This window comes from Mangifera indica, unplaced genomic scaffold, assembly GCF_011075055.1.
Source record: "Mangifera indica cultivar Alphonso unplaced genomic scaffold, CATAS_Mindica_2.1 Un_0007, whole genome shotgun sequence".
In the NCBI taxonomy this organism is placed as follows: domain Eukaryota; kingdom Viridiplantae; phylum Streptophyta; class Magnoliopsida; order Sapindales; family Anacardiaceae; genus Mangifera; species Mangifera indica.
The window spans coordinates 554,675-562,250 of NW_025401099.1; positions in this window are offsets into that span (position 1 = coordinate 554,675).

Consider the following 7,576-nt stretch of genomic DNA (forward strand, 5'->3'; position numbering starts at 1 on the left):
TGAAGTTGAGAAATTTTGTTTTTCCATTTGGGGTATCTATGTGTGTTAGTTTGTTCATGACAGAGAGTTGAATAATATTTACCATTTTGTCACTAAATTTGCCCCACGTTTTGACTGTCTTATCTGATGAATCATAAGTGTTATTTTAGCTTGTTGGAAAGATCTTTAAATCCTCTTTTCAATGATATATAGTTTATATGAATTAGAGACCATTTGGACTGTTAAATTGTCTGAACAAAAAGATTGTCTTACCAAATAAACAGTGAATATAGCTTTTTGCCACTGATTTCATCCCACGTTTTGACTGTCTTATCTGATGAATCATGAGTGCTATTATAACTTGTTGGAAAGATCTTTGAATCATCTTTTCAATGATATATAACTTGTATGAATTAGAGACAACAAAAAGACTATCTTACCAAATAAATAGTAAATACAGTTTTTTGTCACTGATTTCATCCTACATTTTGACTGTCTTATTTGATAAATCATGAGTGTTGTTATAGCTTGTTGAAAAGCTCTTTGAATCCTCTTTTCAATGATATATAATTTATATGAATTAGAGACCATTTTAACTATTAGATTGCATGAAGAAAATTACTACTCTACCAAGTGAACAGTCTCGTGAACAGTGATTTACAGTTTTGGAAAGACAGAAAAGGAGGAGAAAAAGAGAAGGGAGAAGAGAAAGAAATGAAAGGAAAGAAAGGAGAGAAAAAGAAAAGAAGAAGAAAAGAAAGAAAAACAAGAAAAGGAATTTGGGGCTTAAGATTCAGGGGTCGTCATAAGAGTATGGTCTGGTGGGTTATGGATAGTTTTAGATGGAAGCAAGATTAGTAAAATATAACACATGCATACATGCTATGAACTATGAGGGGGCAGCCACTCCGGATATTAATTCATAACATTTCTCCTTCGGAGGATAGTAATTCTGGGGAAGGATGTTACAGCCACTCTAGGGACTGGTATCCTTTTTTGCACCTTCAAATAAAAAGGGACTAATAGGGGACTACTAGAGGAATTGACATCCTAGGCATGGGAATAAGCATCCCTATCATAGGAATGGGCGTGTCTAATCTAGGAATGGGTATTCCTATTTTAGGGACAGGCATCCTTGTTCATTTGGCAAAAAATTTCGAGAGCTCCAAACTTGCAAAGATGGGTATGGCACTAGCAAAGGAATGGGCATCCCACATTTGGGGATGGGAGTCCCATGTCTGAAAAGTTGAAAACATAAATTTATTCTATCTTTCGGTTATAAGAATTTTATGCTATGGACTTAATTAGCTCAATAAATATAAATTAATAACTTTAAACTTAGTTTTGATATAATCAAAACATCTAAGGGTCTAACAATCTCGCCCTTTTTGATTGATGACAAAACTTAAGTTTAAGTATTGAAAAAGCCATTTAAAGAGTTTGAAAGAGTTTAGAACTCCCCCTCACTTGAAAGACTTTCCATTACTTAAATAATACATTTCAATTTGGCATCTCCTTTTTTTTCATTTTCATTTTATAAACCCAATTAAACTTAAAGCAATATCTTCCCATTTTTATCATAAATAAAAAACAATAATAAAGGAAAGATAAATTAAAGCACAATACTAATTTGGAAACTTCTCACCCTTAGTCAATGTCTATATGCTCCCCCTTACTTTAACAACAAATATTTACCAAGCTTTAGTGTTAAAGCAAGTTCATATGATAAGGTTTTTGTAAAAATTTGGTATGATGTCCTCTATATTTTTTCTAAATCCCTTTTTCAATCAACAACAAATATAAAAGAATACATTCCAATAAAATCCATTCAATCCATCCAAATTTTTTCTAAACACCATCAATTAATCTCAAGAATTCACCTCAATTTCAATCCACAAATATCACATCAAGTTCCTCAATTCAATTTCAAGATAATCAACATGAACAAAAGACACTAAAATCAATTGATCAAGAGGGAATCAATAAGAGATATTATTCATTTACCTTTATATCTATCCATCAAACATGCAATATTCAAATAACACATATCCAAAAATTTATCAATAGTCAATTCCATCACAACTCAATGTTTAAAATTATGATTCCAAAAGCTATTTAATCAGTCATCATCAATAAATATAAATATGATACTTAACTAAACATGATAACTAACATGAGAATAAGTTTGAGTACTATAAAAAAAACATGTTCCTCAAAGAGTCATGATATGCAAAAACTTAAATTTGAAAAACCATTAACATTTTGCATAAAATGATTGTCCAAAAAAAATAATAATAAATAGACATTTATATAAAGAGACACATGATTTTTCAAGAATTTTAAGTTGAAAAGCAATGTAATGAAACACATGAATTATGCATTAAATCAAAATACCACAAAATACAAATTTTAGATATCTTAATCTACTTTGAGGAGAATTTAGATAAATCAAGTCATAATCAATTTTGAACACAAGTTCGCATTGATTCGACTTGATTTTGTAATAAACATTAAACACATTTAGATGCTCAAGCTTCTATCAAATGTTACATAGATACCAACTAAAAATTATATCTATATCATCACATATTTACCAAGATACAAATGAAATCATTCAATAAATTCAAATATATTATTCAAACATTATCATCATCACATTAATAAGGATTCAACCAAAAATATATCAAGGAATATATATTCAAACAACCAACCAATACTCAAATTCAAATAATATGTTTATTGAATTTAAAGGAGAGTTTAAGTACTTACTTGATGTCCCAAGCTTTTAAATTGAAAAAATTTAAACTTTCCAAGTACCTTGGTGTTCCCATCTCCATTACTCGGATATGTGCCTTGCATAGCCATTCATTTTGCACCATTTGATTCTAATGCTACAAGGTACACCTACAAAGGAATTCAAGACATCTTTGGTAACCAAATTGTTTTAGGTCCATCAAGGTTAGTCTTTAATGTCCTTTTAGGAATCCAAACTTTTTTTACTTTAAATAAGTTGTCATTCCTAATTGGACATTTTCCAACATCATAACCAATAAAAGCATAAATTTTGTATTTTAAATACAATGAATGATCATTCTTTAATGACTTATATGATTTAACAAAATGATTATTTCCATTATACCCTAGGCTTTCTTTGTTTAATGCACATATTTAAGATGCAAGCATCTCATTTATTCTTTTTGTGCCTATTTTGAATTTTTCTAAAATCTTATTTGAGTTAGTCACCTTTTTAAGCAATGCATCATTTTCACTTTTAAGCTTTTCTAACTCATTTGATGCTAAAATCTTTTTATTTTTAACTTATTCAAGTTCTTCCTTGGTTTTAGTATGCTCACTAATGAGATTTTCATGAACATTCTTAATACATATCAATTGTTTTTTCAAAGATTATTTTAAGCACATATGCATTTATATTCATCCATTAAACAATCAAATGCTTCTTGCAATTCATTAAAAGAGTAAGAGTTAGAGTGATTACCCTCTTCCTCTAATTCACTCATTGCCATAAAGCATAGATTGGCTTTTTCATGCTCCAACTCACTTTCATCACTTGAATTGTCATTCCCACTCCAAGTGGCTACAAACACTTTCTTTTTGAGTTTCTTCTCCTTTCTTCTCTTTATAAGTTCAGGACATTCTTATTAGATGTGACTGCGCTTCTTGCATTTATAGTATATCACTTTATCGTCACTATCTTCCTTGTATTTTGATTTGGAGAATTTCTTGCATTTACCTCTTGACAGAAATTTGTTGAATTTCCTAATGTGCACACCTTCCTCATTTGTTGATGAATCATTACCATCATTTTCTACCTTCAAGGCAATATTCTTCTTTGGTTTGGTCTCTTCCTCCTTGGGCTTTCTTTTCATCTCAAATGTTAACAGACTTTCAATAAGTTCATCCATGCCTATTTTGCTTAGATCTTTTCATTCTTCAATGATGATCACCTTTATGCTCCATGATTCTAGCAATGATCGAAACATCTTCTTCACAAACTCAATGGTCTCAAACTTCTTTCCAAATCCTCTAAGATTATTTACCAAGTTTGAGAACCTCTTATACGTATCGGTTTCATTCTCTTCTAACTTCATTTTGAACCATGCATACTCCCTGGAAGAGAAGTTCGATTTTAGACTCTTTCACTTGATTTGTACCTTTATGAATGGTTTGAAGGATAGTCCATACCTCTTACGTTGAATCACATAAGGAAACACAATTAAATTTGGTTGAGTCTAATGCACAAAATAACATATTCAAAGCTCTTGCATTTAAACTTGTCAAATTTTCATCTTCCTCATTGAAATCTTCTTCATTCTTAGGCAAATTTGTTTTAGGATCTCTAGGCATAAAATCAGCATTTTCAATGATTTTCTATAACTTATAATCTATGGATTGAATGTGAAGTTTCATCCTAATTTTCCATTGAGTGTAGTTTGACCCACAAAACAATGGTGGTCTTGAAATCTACGTCCTCCACCAAAAATAGGGGTTGATATACTAACCATTCTAAATTCGATCTTAAACTCTTAAATTCATTGGAATTTATAAACTTAGAGTTCAAGCTCTGATACCAATTGAAAAACCTCAAATGGCTAATAATCCTAAAGAGGGGTGAATAGGATTATTTAAAAAACTTTGACCAAATCAAGACTTTTGAACAAATTTATAAACAAGCTCAACCAAATATATAAATGTAAAATCTTTCAAACAAATGTTTAATCAAAATTAATCATTTAAGCATTCTTAGAAAAAAATCAATATTCAACAAATTATCAATAGTTTATCCGAGATTTCGCTCAAGTGTTCAAATATAGAAAATAATATTTGTAAATGTCTCTGCAAGGTTGATACAAAAAAATAAGCACAAATGCATCTCTCAAGAATTTTGTGTTTCGAGATTATGTGAGAAATTAAAGAAAAAATGAGTTTTAGCTTTTTACATTATATTCTCTAACCTATTCCCAATTAAAAAGTCTTCAATTTATAGTCTTGGATAGTTAGAATGACTCAAATGACTATAGGTTTGGATAATGTATTCGTTGAGTTTTGATAATGATGTTTTGGCCTTGAAAATACGATGGGACAGGTTGACTCTTACACATTCTGCCTTTGATGGCTTCAAAATTGTCATCTAATAATCAAATTTTTGAAATGCACCAGTCTAGAGATGGGCATCTTTTTTTACGCATTCAGAATTCAATTCATTTAGGAAAAAACCAAAGGAATGGGTGTCCCCTTCATGGGAATAGACATCTTTGATCTTGGAATGGGTGTCCCTATTAATTTGGAAAAAAATTTTGAAAGCTCCAAACTTGTAAGGATGAGCATGAGACTAGCAAAAGAATGGGTGTCCTATATAGGACAGACATCCCACATTTGGGGACAAGAGGCCCATGTCTGAAAATTTGAAAACATAAATTTTGCACATCTTTCGGTCATAAGAATTTTATGTCATGGACTTAATTAGCTCAACAAATATAAATCAACAACTTTAAACTTAGTTTTGATATAATCAAAACACTTAGAGGTCCAATAGACAATGTGTAAGGTCTCAAAATGCTAGATCCACTTGTATACACCCTAAGGGACTTAAAAAACATGTAAAACATTTAATTGGTCTTATGCATAAAACCTATGATATGTTTGCATGAAAACTATGAACTCGAACTCAAACTTAAACCCCTTATAAACTTTTCTTAGGCTTTCTTTTACTTTCACCACTTACAAACATAATTATGACTTAGGCCTTATTTTATAAAGGCCAAAAGACTTATTCCCACCCAAGGTTTAGTCCATTGTTAAACTCTCATATATTAAGTTTCAAAAATCTAAGTACTCATCTATCAATTATTAAAATTAACAAAATCTAGTGAATCTAATGGTAAAAATGTCATTTAACTAGTAACACTTAAAAAAATAAAATTTTATCTAATTTTCTGCCCTTAGCTTAAAAAACTAACAATTTCCTTTAACTCAAAGTTTGAAAAGTTAACTTTTTCCCTTGGAGTTTTTTTTTTTTTTTCCTTCTCCAATGACCAAAATTTGTCTAGTTGACTTCATCTTCCCACCAATGCGTTCATTGGCTCTCTCTCTCTTCGTCTTTAATTTCATTGAATCAAAATTGGTCAAAATCGAATAACATTCTTTCTTCAAACAAAGATAAAGATGAAGTCGATGCTCTTCATCAGTCAACACTCTTCCCCCAAACATTTGCTCTTTGTTTGAATCAGGAGTGAAGCATTTGTCTACTCTTCTGTCAGTAAAACTAGAGCGTCGATTGTTATTGGTTTATTCTTGATTTGAGTGAAACCAAAGTAGACAAACCTTGTTTAGTTTCAATCAATTTTGATAGAATGAAACTAGAAAAATGAGAGAGAGAGAAAGAGAGTTGATGAATGCATATGTGGGAAGACGAAGTCGACTGACATAATTTTGGTCATTAAAGAAGGAAGAAGAAACCTTAAGCAAAAAAATTAACTTTTCAAACTTTTGAGTGAAAGAAATTGTTCGTTTTAAACTAAATAGAGAAATGAGATCAAATTTTATTTTTTAAAATATTATTGGTTAAGTGACATCTTTGCCCTTAGATTTAATGGATTTTATTAACTTTAATGGCTAATAGATAGGTATTTAGGTTTTTAAAACTTAATAGGTGGACGTTTAGGAATGGACTAAACCTTAGGTGAGAATAAGTCTTTTGGCCTTTTATAAACTATCGTAGGCATGTATTGGCACTATTAAGTACCTTTAATGTCTCTTAAAAAAAAAAACTTATAGGACAACTACTAGAATGGGTGTTTACTTATGGAAAATGAGTTTTCATACTTATGTCTTGAAGAAGGATTGTTCACTGCTTTAGGTGGGTATTCATTATTTTTACCTTGAATGTTCATTATTATTTCCTTCATTATTGTTTATCTGTCTTGGACTATTTTATTCTTTTTCTATATGAATAGTCATAATATACTTTAATATGGGTTTTCATCACAACATATTTGACAAAGTAGAAATGAACGTATATGTCCTTAGGATGAATGTTCCATCATGATAGTTGTAACCATAATTTTACTAAGGAATGACCATATATGTCTTTGAACTAAGAGCACGATTGGCACACGCTAGTATGTATTGATCAAACCCTTTATGGTTGTTTGTCATGTTTGTAACACAATGGCTATAAGTAAATCCTAGTTGGGATTATGGCACTTTGAGACTCGTATGAAATTTTAAATGGTTATTCCATTATTGTTGCCTTTGTTTTCATGCTATAACACCTTACACGCACTACCTAACCTAAACCCTTTGTTTTGGCATTGCCTACAAAATTACGAATTGTGTTAGGTTTATGGGTTATGAAAATCATGTTTGGAATGACCTGTCACTGTCCATCAATTAAAAACATTGATTTTTTCCATAGTTTTTTTTCTTCCTTTTTTAAAATTTCTTGCAGATACCCCTTCCTCAACATATCTATATCAATTCTCAAGTGTTATACTTTGTTAACCAATTTTTAATTCTATCAAATTAATTCGTTTCCATTTCCTTTTAGAAAATTTTCATTTATTATTTTTATTTCATT